At 43.4% G+C, this 17,323-nt stretch overlaps 1 long non-coding RNA gene across 1 annotated transcript in view; it reads right to left on the bottom strand.

The window, feature by feature from the left end:
* Positions 1-1,120: 1,120 nt before the first annotated feature.
* LOC307047435 overlaps positions 1,121-17,323 on the bottom strand; it is a 153,310-nt gene continuing 137,107 nt past the window's right edge. The window contains exon 2 of the long non-coding RNA XR_013810428.1: positions 1,121-3,531. This is a non-coding gene — a long non-coding RNA (uncharacterized lncRNA). The remainder of the gene's footprint in view (positions 3,532-17,323) is intronic.

Genomic DNA, 17,323 nt, shown 5'->3' with positions numbered 1-17,323 from the left:
GCTGTTCGTTGATTCTTGGCTGACATATTTTAGATGGAGTACCAGACTTGTAACTCTAGATTTCTTTTTTCAGCTCTGTTCATAGCGCTTTTAGCAGGTCCATACCAAGGGGGTTGTCCGGCTTTGATCCATGCGTGTTGCTGTTGCAAGTATTCTCCATTCTCATAGTCACCTACAGCTTTTCTATGGGCTTTCGTTGGTCCAGGCTGATCATCTGCTAGAAACAGTCCTCTCGTTTGCCATTGTTCCAACAGTTTCTCCATGTGGTTCCATGTCTTTTGTCTAAGATTTGGAGCTGTTATAGCATCTGATCTGATTTGTATCCTGCCCTTGATATCTGCTGTTGAGCCTGGCTCTGAGTCTAGTCTCAACTTAGTTTGTTTTGGTGACATGTTCTCTAATTATTTATTAACTTATCAAAGATGAAGCACTAATCCTCTGACTAGCACCTTCGTTGCTGTTCGTCCGAACTTTAAATCTTTTTTTTTTTTTTTGAAGTTGCTCAAGGTTTTATTCTTCTTTTTTTTTTTTTTAAGTTATAGATTTTTTTTTTTTAAGTTTTAGGTAAAATATTAATAAAGTTAATTAATATATAAAAATTATGCAAAATTAAAATATGAAATGTTAAAATAAAGTTGTACCGTGTAGGGTTTTGACTTTTAAATATGAATATTGGTTCAAATCCAAATCTCCTGTGTACAGTGCATACCGAAATGTATGAAATTATGCTAATGTCACTACTTGTGTTAGCTTCAATAAATTGGTGTTTGAAAAAATATTATGTAAAGTTTCTTATCTTATAATTAGAAACCACTTGCAATTCTATCTTGGCGATCAAGCATGTGTTTATTTATAACACTTACAATTATACTTCACAATGTTATGGTGTTTCTTCTATTTGTGTAATAATTCTGTACTACCACCAGAGTGTGCTATTTTAATTTCCGGCTTAATCCACTAGGGCAGCGGTCCCCAACCTTTTTTGCGCCACGGACCGGCTTAATGTCAGACAAATTTTCACGGACCGGCCTTTAAGGTGTGGCGGATAAATACAACAAAATAAAATGACAAGACCACGGTATTTTGTAAATATAATAATAAAAAGCCTGAATCCACTGTGTACTTGTATGTAACTTTATTAGCAGCGTCCTCCTGACATTTTTTTTTTTTTTGCGTCCTCCTGACATCCACCAACAACAATAATAATAACATAATAATAACAATAACAACCTCTCTGCCTCGCGCTCTCTGGTCGCTTTGGTAACACTTAAACATACCTTCAAAATACAACATAAAACATATGAAGTTCATGAAAAATACAACTCACCATAACGCTAAATTAATGAGAGCCCTGAGCTTGTTTCTCTGCAATGAGACGGTCCCATCTCGGGGTGATGGGAGACAAAGACACCCGGAGTGTGTTGCTTATGTCCAGTCTATTTCGTGATTTTGTTTTGGTTGCTGTGACTGCAGAAAACCCCGCTTCACACAGATATGATGTCGGAAATGGCAACAGGGTTTTCAGAGCTGCTGTGGCAATCTCGGGGTATTCTGCCATGACTTTTATCCAGAATACCGGCAGAGTTGATGTCTCGAACATCCTTTTCAGGCCGCCGTCATTTGCGATCTCCAGCAGCTGATCTTCTTCTTGCGCGGACATGCTGGATTCGCCCGGTTTGTTGACAAATGGGTCGCGGATCCATTCCTTTTCAGTTCGTGGGTCTTTTGCGGTTGGGAAGTAGCGCTCGAACTCTTTTGAAAGCGAAGACAGGTGATCGTGCACCAGCTGGGAGAATGACTGCTCCGGCTGAGTCTCCTCCAAAATCCCCGCCAATGTTTGAAACATGTCAAATATGCCTCTGTTCACACGTCGTCTCCACAAATCCAGTTTGGCTTTAAATGCAGCTACTTTATCTGCCAACTTGAAGACTGTTGTCATTTTCCCCTGAAGAGACAGATTGAGTTCATTGAGCTGGCTAAATATGTCGCACAAGTAAGCCAGTTTTGCGACCCACTCCTCATCACTGAAATGTGCTGCCAGCGGTGACTTTTTTTCTAAGAGAAATCTTTGCAGCGGCTCTCGTAATTCATACACTCTGGCCAGCGATCTCCCTCGGGATAACCATCTTATTTCTGTGTATAACAGAAGGCGTCTGTGCTCCGCGTTCATCTCCTCACAAAGTTGCTCGAATAGGCGTGAGTTAAGTGCGTGTGCTTTGATGTGGTTGATAACTTTAACAACATCATTCAATACGCTGTGAAGTTCCGGTGGCATTTTTCGGCTCGCCAGCATCTCTCTGTGTATGACACAATGTGTAGATTCACATTCAGGTGCAACCTCCTTAATCCGAGTAGTTAAACCAGACAGCCGTCCGGTCATGGCAGCAGCTCCGTCTGTGCATATGCCGACACAAAAAGACCATTTAAGTTTTCCTGATACGTAATTATCCAGCGTCTTAAATAGTTCTGCGGCTGTGGTTTTGGTTGTCAACGATAGTGCACACAACACATCCTCATGCACATCCTCCTGATAAAGGTATCGCACATAAACAAGCAGTATTGCCCTGTTGTCCACATCTGTTGACTCGTCAACCTGCAGTGCGTACCACGGTGATGTATTAATCCTCTCCAACAACTGTGTCTCAATGTCCTCTGCTATTTCCTCGATGCGCCGCGTGACGGTGCTAGCTGACAGAGGGACCTGTGCTATCTTTTTAACCGCAGCCTCCCCCAAAAGTTCACCGCAAATGTCTTTAGTAGCCGGAAGAATCAATTCTTCACCAATCGTGAATGGTTTTTTAGCCTTAGCTATTCGGTTAGCCACCAAGTAGGATGCTCTCAGTGCACTTGCATTTGTTGTTGCAGAGGCCCTCAGTAATTGCTTCTGTCCTTCTTGTTCCTGCTTTTTTCTTTCAAAGTACTCCAAAGGCTTGTTTTTTAAAGCAGGGTGCTTAGTTTCTAAGTGGCGAAGCAGTTTTGAAGGCTTCATTGCCTCATTGGAGAGCCGGTCACCACATAGTATGCACAGCGGGCTTGGTGCGTGGGAATCACCTGTAGCGATAAATCCATATTTTAAGTAGGTCTCCTGGTACTGTCTGTTAAATGCAGCTTTCTTTTTCTTGGTGGGTATAGGCTCTTCTTCTGTCTCCTCACTGGCCCTTTTCCCCTTTGCAAAGAAACTTTCCAAAGACGTCTGTTTTTTACTCATCTTTCTAGCTTGTGAGTTTCTAGCTTGTGAGTTAGCGCGACCGTTAATATTTAATATTAGCGCTAACCGTTAATGTATCACGTGACCACAATATTGACATGTGTCAATCGCATAGGTCAAGCGGTGTCAAGAGTGGGTCACGTGAGTCATAGACGGATGTAACGGGGAGAATTCGGAGAATTTTTCAAAATAAAAGATTGTTCAGACTCGAATAATAAATAAAACGGAAATAATGAAAGTTATTTATTCTTTCTGTGCGGCCCGGTACTTAACGACCCACGGACCGGTACCGGTCCGGGGCCCGGGGGTTGGGGACCACTGCACTAGGGAATAGCTGTTGCAAAACTGACTTGTTTTTAACAAGGAGAAATTTATTTTCCTTAAAAATAACTTTAAAATAGGAAGAACATTACACTATGGTTAAACAACAGAGCACAAAACCGCCAAAACACATTTGCAAACAAGAATATTCACAAAACCGCCAATACACACTTGCAAACAAGAATATTCACAAAACCGCCAATACACAATTGCAACCAAGAATATCCCAAAAACAGCCAATACACTTTTACCAGCAGAAGTACTTCCAATAGTTCTAACTCTGACAAGAAGTATGATGTTCTTTACAAGATGGAATGCCTAGCCTCAGTGTGTTAAAGCAAACAGAGTACTTCAATTAGCATTTCATGAAATGGCGACTGCCGTGTGGTTCACTGTGAACATGAGGTCAAGACAAGATGACAACTGGTTTTCCAACCTTTGACCTGAAGAACAAAGGGATTTGAAAAAAACCACCTCGTGTGGTTCTCACAATGGAGTTGAAATAATGGCGGGCTGATATTTGGTCTAGTAAATTCAACACACAACACTGTAGTTTAAAATAACATTTCTATTTAGTTTACAATGATAAATGGGCCTCATACCCTTACGTCATAGCCCTCTACCCATGTACGTAAATGTTTTGACTTTAAGAGCCAGTATGGTCATCTCTTCTGTTTAAACACGCTATTATGGGACAAAATGGGACGCTATCCAAACACTATCAGAAGAATATCGTCTATCTAACGCACGAATGTCGCTTTTTCTCGTCGTAATCCACATGCAATGTCTTTTTGGAAACAGAAAAAAGTAACCCCTAAAAGCTTCAAACTCCTCAGGCCTTTTCCTTGAAAAATGACTTTTTTAAAACAGCCTCACACTGTTGTTAACACAAAACACTCACTCCTATAACCTTAGCTATACAACTTTGGCTGTGTCTTTGCCTCAAGCAGTCCCGACTGCTTAATGGCCTAAAACCATTCACGTTAACTTAAAACGCAACAAAAGACACCTATTGAAGTCATTGGCCTCTAGCCGACATGTAATAACAGACAAACGAATAGCATGCAGGGTTAAATAGAACAAAATAAATTGAACTCACCCTGCCTGTGACAAAGCAACGCCACGTGTGGTAGGATACCAATGTTTATCAATTTAGGCTTGTTTTAACTTAAATTTAGGCAGTCTTTCTCAGGAGTCCAACTTACCAGACAGACACAAACTCCTATTGTTCACTATGTAATCTATTGAAGATTTTGAATAAACAGGTACTTCTTTACCTTTCTGTATGGGCCCGAGTGTATGTCTGCCAGCATTGTTCAAGCTCCTTTGAAAACTGCAACTGCTCTCCCGGTGAAACGAGATCACGTCAGGGTCACCAATTGTTAAATATGTTCGTTATTCTCGCGTCCAGGAGACAAGCTTTAAAATGAGACTAAATGGAGTCTCTGAGAAGATTCAAATGGGATACTTTAATTAAAAAAGGCGCGGTAGTGTTATAGACAGAATATTGTTCAGGCAGAAAACAGCTGTGATCCGGCTCTCCTGAGCAAGAGAAGAGAGAGAATCCCTCGTCCGGTGCTGTTATATATATATCCTCTGCTGGCTCCTCCCCGTCAGCCGGCTCACCTCGTCTCTAATGTCCGTTGTTGCATTTAAACAGAGGATTGGTACTTTTCACATTCAATATATGCTTAACACGCATTTTCTCCTCATATTCTCTTTCATCACTTTTCATGTAACACCTTCTAAACGCTGTAATCAATACTCTAAAAAATACAGAAAATACTTCACGGCTGGTTTGGTTTCCGGTCATTCCGGATGTTGTCACATGCTACTCTCGTCTGTAAACAATAATGTATTCAAATAAACTGTACCTTCATTTAATATTCAGCATGGTAGTATCTCGACATATATAATTGTAGTGTTAAATCAGTAGGTTTCGGTTTGCACCACTCCATGTCATTTCGCTACTAAATTCACCTCTTTAGGAAATCGTATATTAGCCACATGCTAAATGCTAACCGGAGATGAAGGATTTTCAGAATAAAAGCTTAACTGGTTTTGCACGAGAATTTCAGGTTTTTTCAGTATAAATCAGCATTTTAACTGATGGCATGTTTAAACTAAATGATGCCATAAAACATTGATTTTAATTTCTAACACCTGCCCCGGAGCAGGTTAGGTTTCAGGCTAAGAGCTCAACTCAGTGAAAGCACTGCCTGCTGACCAATCAGAGCTCAGTGTGCGGAGTTTAAAGCGATCAAGTCATATTACAGGAGAAAGGAAATACAGAAAAGCTGTCGTTGCAGGAAAGACGGCCGGCAAAAATCACGGACTGTGTGATCGTGAACATTAATAGAATATCACCTCCCATGGTCAGAGCAATCTGACTCTTAAAACATTAGCGTTAAGAAAGCTTACTTAAATATCTGACACAACATAAGTAACCGGATCAGAGTAACATTAAGTACAGTCCGCGGCATATCACATCATAATGTATCATATTTCCTTATCTGAGTGAGCTGAGCCTATCTGGAAGTGCAACACTCACAGTGTCACATACTGTATGCAGAAGTATTATTTTAAGCAACACATTAAGTTGACGAAACACTAGAGACAAATGTAATTTAATTTCAGATCCACTCATGTCTTAGTACCAGTGATATCATAAACCTGTTAATTTACGCATTCAAACACTTTTTCTTTTACCAGCTGTATTCACCTTGCAGGTGCAGCTATGTGGCTTTTACCCTGGATAAAGTGTTTAAGTCATGGATGTGTAAAGTTTAACTTCTTCATATGTCTATTATAGTTGACTTTTCATTCAGGAAGTATGACGCTGCGCTGTCAGTAAGCTTCTCCATGTTTGTGATTGGTCGAATGCTCCAAATACCACCCCTTTCATGTGAACGCGCACCTAACTAGATAGGGCACGGCTGGCTTGAGCGATCCACTTGATAACCCGCTTCGTAGTACCGTTTAGCGAGAGCGCGTATGTTTTGGATTAGGCTAACCGGCTAACTCAAGGTTAGGTTGAACCAGCTTCGTAGTACAGGCCTCTGGTCTCTTGGACGCCTAGCAGGCTCATAATTATAAGGTGGTGGTCCGTCATATGCATTCGAATATTCATGTTCAACTTCTTCTGTGTCGAAACTAGCATTGGGATCCATGTTTATTAATACGTTACACCGGCCGCTCTCCCCCTTGTTTCCCTCATGTTACGTCACACGCGGGAGGTCACGTGCCGAGGCTTTTTTATGCGGAAGTGAACATTTCTTACAAAAACGACGCCAGACGTCACTGTAGTGTATATTTCTGTATATTTTTTTGAAAATCTAGTGTATTTATCATTTTCCTACACATTTATTCACAGGTGTCTTTAACCTGGAAGTTGCTCTTTAAATGTGTTGTTTTAGGAACATCCATTGTAAATAAATGGAATTCAATAAACATTGAATAGCATATCATGCAGTTTGTCTGTGCCTTTTCCTCTGTGTTGTCCTGGCATATCGTCTCCCCCATGGTTTGCTGTGCTGCCTGGGGGATGCTCCAAGCGCTCAGAGAAAGGAGTACACATGTAAAGTTTCCCCACTGACACAGAGAGGAGGAAAAAATGGTTGGTTCAAGTCAGCAGGAGCAATTTAACCATCACAAAAGACAACAACAGCAACAACATATGTGAGGTAATCATATTTTCCCAAAACAAAGAGCACACCATTGGGAAGCTTAACGTCTGTTTAATCAAAAATAAGGAACAGGGAGAGGCTTGCAAAACTCTGGGAGTTGAGACTCAGTCTCAGGGTGAGGGTCTCATTGCAGGTCTTCAGGCTCCATTGAATCCCCCTGGGCTTCTTGTGCTTAGAGAGGGAGACAGGAGAAAGGGTTAGATAGCAACCTATAGGATGGGAAATTGCTGACCTATTTGAAACTTACCTTGTGTTTTCACTCTCACTTAAGTCCCTCTCCCTTTGCCATCAATCCAAAATCAGCTGAGCTGCAACATAATACAGACAGGTAATAATCAACAGAATCACAAGGACATTATATGGCTCTGCTAAAACACTCACCCATAAGTTACGTTTTTGTTTACTGTTCGGAAGTCTCAAATAAGCACTCTAAATCCATATCAATAGCGATGTATCACACAAATAGCTCTCTTCCTTATTATTGTGTAACGTGAACAATATTATACTTGCTTGAACTCTAAAATGGATATCCTAATTTCTCCACCCACTACAATCACACGCCCCAATGTTATATTTAACTCCCTCCACCCCGGATAAAAGCACGTTAAGAAGCCCCTTTTCTCTAATTCCACAACGTTGGGTTGAAATAACATTAGGAGAACGGATAGGCTGTTCATAGTTAACGTGTGTTGCTAACTTTATCCGGAATCCTAGCCTAATCTGTTATCTGTAAACATTCCCTAAATCTACTGATTTAGGGATAAACTTCACGGAAAACACTAACATCCTTTAATACACATGTTAATTTGACTCAGATGTGCTGATAATATCCGCAATATAAATCTTTAAACGTCTTCTTACCTTTAAAAGTCCAACACGAACGGTCTATTATGCTGCAACTCTACTGCGCTGCTAGCCGCATATAGCCCCACAAGTCAGCGGCAAGTTAACTTCCGGGGAACTATTGAGAGCTCCACGATCCGCCATTGCTGTAAAAAAACTGGTCCATTGGAGTGAACGGAGATGTCTTAACTCTTCTATCTATATGGCGCTGGCCATAACCATCGGCAGCCTCCAGGAATGCTTCTTTCACAACTTCGCCGTCTTTGAAAGACTTCATGTGTTTCGCAATAACGTGACTGACACGATAAGATGCTATGGTAGCAGCCTTGCTCTTGTTGTTGGGCCTGGTGAAAATGGACTGCTGTGCATTTAGCTGTCCTTTCAGATCCCTCACCTTTTGGGAGCGTAGGGCAGAATTAGGAGAAAATTCCGTCTCATAGCGTTTGTGCACTGTTTTGAAATGCCGCTCCTAAATTACCCTTCTTCGATAAAGCCACGCTCGCATTGCAGATGAGACAGATTGACTTTGAATTGGAATAGATACAAAAATAATCATCCTCCAACTCGGAGTGAAAATTATATATTTTGGTGCCATAATTGCGGTCTTGTGTGTGTGCGGACTGCCACTCCTGTTGACACGGACAACGTCAGCCAAATAGTGCCCACTAGGGGTGGGCGGATCGGTCCCAAAATATCAATACTTCCGATATTACGTTATGTTTCAAAATATCGATACTAGAGCCAATAGGATCGATACTTTTATCCTTTTTTTCCCTTCTCCTCTACTCGTCAATTTCTTCAAAAAACTATGTGCAGACGAACACAAGTATCTGCTCTTTTCTTCTCTCTCCACTGCTGTCCTCCGCTTCTCGAGGCTCGCGCACGCGCAGCGCGCTCCCTGCCTGAACGCCGATTATCAAGCTGACTGACAGCAGCCGGCAGGACAGCAGCAGCCGGCAGGACAGCAGCAGCCGGCAGGACAGCGGCAGCCAGCGACTCGCGAGTGCAACACACACATGCGCATGATGGCTGAGAGAAAGAGCAGCGTTGTGTGGAGCAATTTCACAACTGGCAATTAAAACGTAGCGAACTGTGATGTGTGCAAGAAGACAGTTCGCTAATCTCGGCCACTTTGTATTGTTATTTTTCATGTTTGCACTTTAAATTTGCAAAAGGAAAACGTTTATTTGTCTATAAAAACTGTCCGGTCTGTATTCATGAAAATGAATTCAGATTTAGTCTATGATGATTTCAGCTCAAAAATCATGTCATGCAGCTCTCCCCTATATGAAAGTACATAAGACGCTTTTCATTTAAAAAAGTATCGGTATCGATATCGGTATCGGCGATACTTGTTTCATTCTTGCCCCTCATATTACAAGAATGGACGGTTGAAGCACTTTTAGCTGCTTACACTTTATTAAACTTTTACATAGAACGTAGCATAACATTTACACCCTGGCTTCATCCGCATGCCTGCTCCGGTGTGTGTTCCCCTCAACCGGGTCCGTGTGGAAACATATAACAACTATTGTAACATCATTTTTCTTTTTCTTTTTAAGTGTAGGTACAAAATCAAAAAGAAATTCTTAAATACAAATTTCAAAATACAATTTTCACTCAACATTTTTTCTTTTAAATCCCCCCCAAAGTCCTTGAGTCACATCACATCAGTGACCCCATATCAGTGTGCATAGTCCTGCAAGTACTGTGGCCTAACAACTGCTCGGCCAGCTCTGGTAGTCACAGTCTGTTGTGTGTCACACATGACTCTGTCAGGGGTTGTAACAGTTTCTGGAGTCGTGTGAGTGTCTACAGTCACCGTACGGGCTGTCACACTCGGTACTGTGCCCTGGTCCCGTCTCAGGTGACGTCGATTCCTCCTTAGAACACCTCCATTCTCCAGCTGCACCGTGTAGGACCTGTGGTCAACAGCCTCCACCACAGTAGCCGTCCTCCAGATCGTGTGTGGTTCGTAAGGCTGAACTCTAACCCGGTCTCCCTGTTTGAGCATGTTCATGTCCTTAGCTGTCCTGTTGTAGTATGTGGCTTGCTTCTCCTGCCTGTCAATCCGCTCTCTTGTTGTCTGTTTCACCTCGGGTTGTAGGAGACTGTCCCGAGCAGGTAGTAGAGTTCTGGTCCTCCTGCTAAGCAGTCCCTGAGCCGGGCTTGTAGTCAGTCCTTGAGTAGGTGTGTTGCGGTGATCCAACATAGCCAGGTAAGGGTCCTGTCCCACCGCCTTAGCTTTCAGCATCAGTCGTTTTGCAGTTTTCACAGCGGACTCGGCCTTCCCGTTGCTCTGTGGGTATCCAGGAGACGACGTTTTGTGCTCGAACTCCCACAGCCGACTGAAACGCTGGAACTCTTGGGACAAATACTGGGGCCCATTGTCTTAAAAGAGAATAAGCGGAATCCCCTGACGGGAAAAGTGAGCTTTCAGCTTCCTAATCACAGTACTTGACTTTGTATCAGGTAGGTAGTCAACTTCCCAAAAGTTGGAATAGTAGTCCACTGTAATGAGGTAGTTCTTATCGTTAAAGGTAAACAAATCTGTACCAACCTTGGCCCATGGTCTGCCTGGTACCTCATGTGGATGTAGTGTCTCTTTTTGTTGTTTCGTGTCAACTGATCTGCAAATGTCACATTTCACTATGAACGTTTTTATCTGTTCATTCATTCCCGGCCAGTAGACACATTCTCTCTCACGCCTGAGGCATGCCTCCACACCAAGGTGAGAGGAGTGGATCTGGCGGGTGATGTCCCTTTGTAGTGAATATGGGATGACAGCTCTCTCCCCTCTGAAGATGATGTCATCCTGTATACTCAGTTCCTCCTGGAATGAGTATTAGTGCATAATATCTATCGGTGTGTCTTTCTTATGTTTAGGCCATCCCTTCTGAATGGTGTTGCTCAGTGTCTGTAGCGTTTTGTCTCCTTGTGTAGCAGAGCGGATTGTGCTCAGTCTCTCTTCAGAGATAGGCAAGTAGGCCACCATATTGACTGTCTCAATCTCAAATCCACTGTTCCTGCAGATGAGCTCTCTGGTAAGTATGCTCTACTCAATGTATCTGCAAGTAACATGTCACGACCTGGGACATAAATCACATCAAAATCATATCTCTGAAGTCTGAGCAACATACGTTGGAGTCTCTTTGGTGCACTTAACAGTGGCTTCTTGACAATGTTCTCCAACGGCTTATGGTCACTCTGTACTGTCACTTTCCGGCCATACGTGTATTGATGGAACTTTTCCATGCCATAGACAATAGCTAAACATTATTTTTCTATTTGGGCATAGCCCCTTTCGGTTGGTGTCAGTGCTCTGCTCCCGAATGCTACAGGTTTCCCTTTTTGAGTCAGTGCTGCTCCGAGCCCCGTTTCTGAAGCATCACACTGCAATGTCAGTTCCTCTTGTGGGTCATAGTACTTCAGTACTGGTGTTTTGGCTATATTATCCTTGAGCCTGCTGAATGCTTCTTCGTGCATTTCTGTCCATTCCCACATATTTTCCTTGTGTGTGAGCTGTCTCACAATCTCACAGTCATCTGACAGGTGTTTGTAGAATTTAAAGAGATAATTTACAATGACCATCAGTCTCTTTACACCCTTCACGTCAGTTGGTCTTGGCATGTCTCTCACTGCCCTGATCTTTTCGGGGTCAATTTTCAGTCCATCTGCTGTCAGCAGGTGTCCAATATATGGCACCTCCTGCTGCCTCAACCTGAATTTCTCTGCATTCAGTTTGATATTATTTACTCTGCATCTGCTTAGAAACTGTCTCAATTTATCATCGTGGTCTTTGAAGGCCATTTCTTGTGTGTCACCTTCTCCTGTGATCAATACGTCATCAGCTATGATGTAGATGCCTGGCAGACCCTACAGTGCTTGAGTCAGCATCCGCTGGAAAATCTCAGGTGCTGGGCTGATTCTCATAGGCATCTTGAGCCACCTAAATCGGCCAAACGGTGTAGCAAATGTTGTTAGATAGCTTGACTCCTCCTCCAATTTCACATGCCAAAAGCCATGTTTGACGTCACAGACTGTGAACACCTTTGCTCTCGACAGGTCTGGAAGGATGTCATCAATGGTAGGAAGTGGGAAATGGCTCCGCTTTCGAGCCTTGTTCAGTGGTCTCGGATCAATACATATTCTTGGCTTGCCATTAGATTTCTGCACTGTGACAAGACTACTTATCCAGTCTGTGCTTTTCTCCACAGGTGTGATGATCCCTCTCCTTTGTAGATACTGCAGCTCTAACTTGAGAGGAGTCATCATGGCAACCGGGACTCGTCGTTTGGGGAGTTTCACCGGCTCCACCCTCTCGTCGATCTCGATCTTGTACTCTCCTTCCATGCAGCCGTCACCTGTGAACACATCACTGTACTCCTTCTGTATTTGTTGCATGTTTAGACCACCGTGGGCTGATTTCACTTCAGTGACAATACTGTCAATAGCTAGTATGTTCTCATACTGTACTTTGATGAGTTTCATGGCTTCGCTTGCCTTCTTTCCCAACAGTGGTAGTCTACAGTCCTCATTCACCACCTCAAACTCCAGGCGGTACTGTTTTTGGTTCCTTGGGTTTCTCACCTTCACCTTGCATTTGCCTAGTGGATGCAGCCTTGTCTTGTTGTACATTCCCAGCACTGTCTTAGTGCTCTCCAGCTGAGTTTCAGGGCTCAATAGATTCACAGGGATGACATTACAGCTAGCTCCACAGTCTATCTGAAACTTCAGCAGCTCCTTGCCGATTAGCATCCCTGCGAAAAGCTGGCTGTTCTTGGCTTTGTCCTCCCCGGCCTCTTTACCAGTCACTGTCAGTATCTCTGTCGTGGTGACACTCAAGATGTCCTCATATTCCTCACTGTCCTGTTCAGTCACTTGGTGTACTTGTCTTCCTCTCTTGTCTTTATGTGTGGTTTTACATTTGACAGCAAAATGATTTTCTTTACCACATTTTTTGCAGCGCTTTCCAAAGGCTGGACACTTGTTCTTGTCCCTCTCATGTGTAATGCCACATAATTTGCATGAAACTGTGTTTGTGTTCTTATCCTGCCATGCTTTCTGTTTCATCATGTGCACCTCCTCCACTCTATGTCTTGCAAGGGTTCTACTATTTGCACGTGACAGTTCTGTAGCCCTGCACAACTGTAGGCAGTTGTCCAATGTCAGGTTGTCCTCCCTGAGCAATCTCTCTCTCAGTCCTGAATCCATAATGCCACATACTATGCTATCACGAATGAGTGAGTCTCTTATTTGTCCAAAGTTGCATGTGCTGGCTAACATTCTTAGATCAGTGACATATGTATCAATGTTTTCATCCTGTCCCTGATTTCTCACGAAAAACCGATATCTCTCCACTGTTTCATTTACCTTGGGGTTGCAATGTCCATCACATTTTTCAATGATGTTCTTCACTGTCCTCCTGGCTGTAGTCACATCACTCATCAGAGTTTCACAAAGTTCTCTACCAGTCTGTCCAATCAGGTATTAGAACAATTTCACCTTCATTGTTTCTTCTGCCTCTGGCAAAGAAAGCTCCAAGTAAAGTGTAGACTCCTCTTTCCATGATTTCCATGACTTTGCAAGATTGCCAGAGACCAAACACAATGTTGATGGGGGTTTCAAACCTTCCATGGCCGACCGACAAGCGTCTTCCCCAGCCCACTGCTTGTTATTAGCTACAGGCTAGCTGGTTAGCTGCACAGCAAAAGTTTGTTTTCTTTTTCTTCTTTTGTACTGCTCTCTTACTTCCAAGTTTCCAATTTCCGCTGCCACCATGTTTCATTCTTTCCCCTCATATTACAAGAATGGACGGTTGAAGCACTTTTAGCTGCTTACACTTTATTAAACTTTTACATAGAACGTAGCATAACATTTACACCCTGGCTTCATCCGCATGCCTGCTCCGGTGTGTGTTCCCCTCAACCGGGTCCGTGTGGAAACATATAACAACTATTGTAACAATACTGGCCCTGAAATACTTGGTATCGGATCGAATCCAGATGTTGTGGTATCGCCCACCCCTAGTGCCCACTGCCCACCAGCCACGCCCTGACACATGGGGTCACGCCAGCCAATCACAAAGCTTTGATGCGTTCAAGTGCATTATTCTGGCACAGGAAGATTATGTTATAGGACATTAACGTTAAAACAGAATATTGTTGTTTTATTATTAGACACATCTCACGATCGACTGGTTGGGCACCCCTGCTATAGACTGACAAATATTTCAGAATCAAAGCTAACCTTAGCTTGTGTTTTCCTTCAAATAATTTAGGAGAACTCACAGTTCAACGGGTGAATATTCATCACAACCAAGAAGACAGTACATTAGATATTTGGCCTTGGGAGCCAGATAGTACACATATCATTGCTTTCGATCGAAATGAATAAAGCTACAGTTCACACCCTCCCCGGAAACATCAGAAAAGTTATACATTGAAGTAAACATTGCAAAAGGCATTCAAACAAATGTCAACTGAGTAACTGCTCCTTAGCATATTAGCAAATGAAATCAATGAATCATTAAAATATGACCAGCTTTTACCCTAACGTCAGCGGAGGCAGGGGATGACAGCCCCCCGCTGTGCAACATAATGAGATGTATTCCTTTATAAAGTATGTTTCAGATGGCCCAGTGTGTTGCAGGATGAATGTGTGACGCCCACATAGCAAATAGGACACCTTGTATTTTAAAGGACCATTTCACAGTCTGCAGGTCCAGGACACGCTGCGGGAGACTGGATATCACAGGGTAAATAAGAAAATCCTGTTAAATGCCAATTACTTAAAATGAGTTAAGGTGGTACCCTTAAATCCTGATTTGGCAGACTTTTATTGTGTCAGCTGCTGCAGGGTAATTGCTGTCTGGAGCTGTATATTCTTTGCATGTGAAAGGGATAGCTCAGTTTGGAGACACTGTGGATACAAATGGATTTCCTTTATGTTGTGTAAGGCAATTTAAGCATCTGTATGTATAAGTATTGTGGTGTATGTAAAGCGATATCAAATGTCAACCTGACTTTTGAACATTTCTTCCTATGCCTTGAGGCATGAAATGAAAACCCAGTAAATCCCTCTCATTTTCCCTTTCATTTGGTGTAGTAACTAGAAAAAACAAAGAAGAAAAAATATGTTGTAGTGTAGACGACATCGACTAACGCTGCAGGCTAGCGGCCGTCAACACCAGCTAACAGCTAACCACGAGTGCTAACGGCTGGCAGCGGCTAACAGCTAACGACAACTAGCAGCTAACAAAAGCAGCTGACGGCTAGCAACGACAGCAACTAACGACGTGTTGTGACAGTCGCAGTTTGATATCAGTGTTTCTTATAAACTGTAGGGGCAGGGGAAAAGGTTAAGGCAGGTACTTTAGATCCAAATGAAAATCTATGATGCATCCTCGCAACTACTAAATGTTTTTTTGCAAGCCTCATTTGCAGATTCACCTGTCGCGGCGCACCCAGAGGCTTTTTAGTGGGCGCGTCACCGAGATGCCAAGGGTGGTTCTCACGGGAGGAGGAAGCATGTGTGCGGGTATTCAGCGAGATATTCAAGTTTTCCTCAGCATGTATATATATGTTAAATGCAACGGGGGAAATAACTGAAAATTACCATATGGGAATATTGCATCGACCGACCTGGAAGCACGTCTCCTTGGAGAGGACGCGTACAGAGAGAAAGAGAGATTCTCTCCAACGCATGGTGAGATCGCTCCTTTGTGCCACGCGGATCATCCTGTTTCCTTTTTTGTGGATTATAGCCTAAATAGGCACTACAAACATTTCTGTAGTTGACGCCGACGGGCGCAGGAGCAACAGTTTTTTTTGTGTTTCAATTAACTATGGCCTGGATTAGACCAAAAGACAATTTCAGTGTATCGTGAGTGGACTTTTTGTTAGGTTTTGTTTGTTTTGTTTGGCTCAAACTGTGAATACAGTACACTTGAATAACGCAGGAAACCTGTCTTTGTTTATTTTTTTGAATGTATGCCTATAGCCTGTCGTTAATACATTTCCGTGGGGACTATTTTGGGGAAAAAGCAGATTATCCGTTCATTATTTCTGTTTACCTTTTTATAATATTATTTCATTCAAGAACCACTTGTGCGTTTAATTAACACAACTATTTTATATAGTAGATCGTTACAGTGTTAACATCTGACTGTTAACAGTTTTTTTCTTTTTCTGTCTGGCCTCTTCCCTCGCCTCTGCGGTCGCCCATGGCTTCATCGGCCCGTGGGTGGCGCGCTTCTGGACCCTGCCTGGCCTCTCCTCTTACGGTACGTCCACACAGCAGCTCTAAAAAAATCTTCCAACGCTTCTCTGCCCATTGACTTTGAATGGGGGTGACGTCAGTTTGCCTCACTTTTCGCCGAACTGCATTGTGGGGAAGCAAAGCGAAGATTTCCAGGATTTTCAGGATTCAAAAGTTGAGCAATGTTCAACTTTTGAAGCTGAGCTGGAAGCGTCAGCCAATCAAATCCTGTTTATGCAAATCTGACAGTACAAGCGCTATCCAATCAAACCGCGTGCAAGCTGGGAGAGCCAGACCGCAGTTTGTTTCCTCATATTCCAAACGAGAAATTACGGGAGCAAATCACCCGGTTCTTTACGACCAGAACTATTTACCGGGATACAAACCGGAGGAACCAGGCATGGAGGGAGGTGGCAGAGACAGTGGGTGAAACTGGTAGGTCTTCGCCTGTTTGGGGAGTTTATATATATATATATATATATATATATATATATATATATATTGCTCGCATAAAATCCCCGGGGTTTTTTGCTTTGTATGTCGGGGGCGGGAGATTCATGTGATTGGTTGTTGGTCGCGTTGCTCGCAAAAAATCCCCAAGCTCTCCGACACGCCCAGCTCCGAGATTTTCACAATTTTTTCAAAGCTGCTGTGTGGACGTACCGTGACCTTGGCTCACGGTTCGCCTCGACGGTGGCTTCGGACGGCGGCTTCGGACGGCGCCCCGTCTGACCCAGTCTGGCTTCTCCCCTGTCCATGGCTCCTTCCTCCCGGGGATACTGCTCCTGCCCCCGGGGACACGGCTCCTTCCTCCCGAGAACTTCATGCCCGTTGCTGCTGTGCCTTCGTCTGCGGCCGGGCAGCGCTCCTCCTTGCTGGGGGCCACCGGGATATTCACGCCCGTTCCCATGTCGCAGCACAGCGGCCCTGCTTTCTACAGCTGACGGATGTTTTCCTCATTTGCCACGACACCTACTGCGGCCCCCTTACGACGGCCCGTTCCGGC

This window comes from Notothenia rossii (genome assembly GCF_949606895.1).
Source record: "Notothenia rossii genome assembly, chromosome: 7".
Taxonomy (NCBI): domain Eukaryota; kingdom Metazoa; phylum Chordata; class Actinopteri; order Perciformes; family Nototheniidae; genus Notothenia; species Notothenia rossii.
Note: the sequence above shows the minus strand (reverse complement) of the source record. Positions and strands in the feature narration are given on the sequence as shown.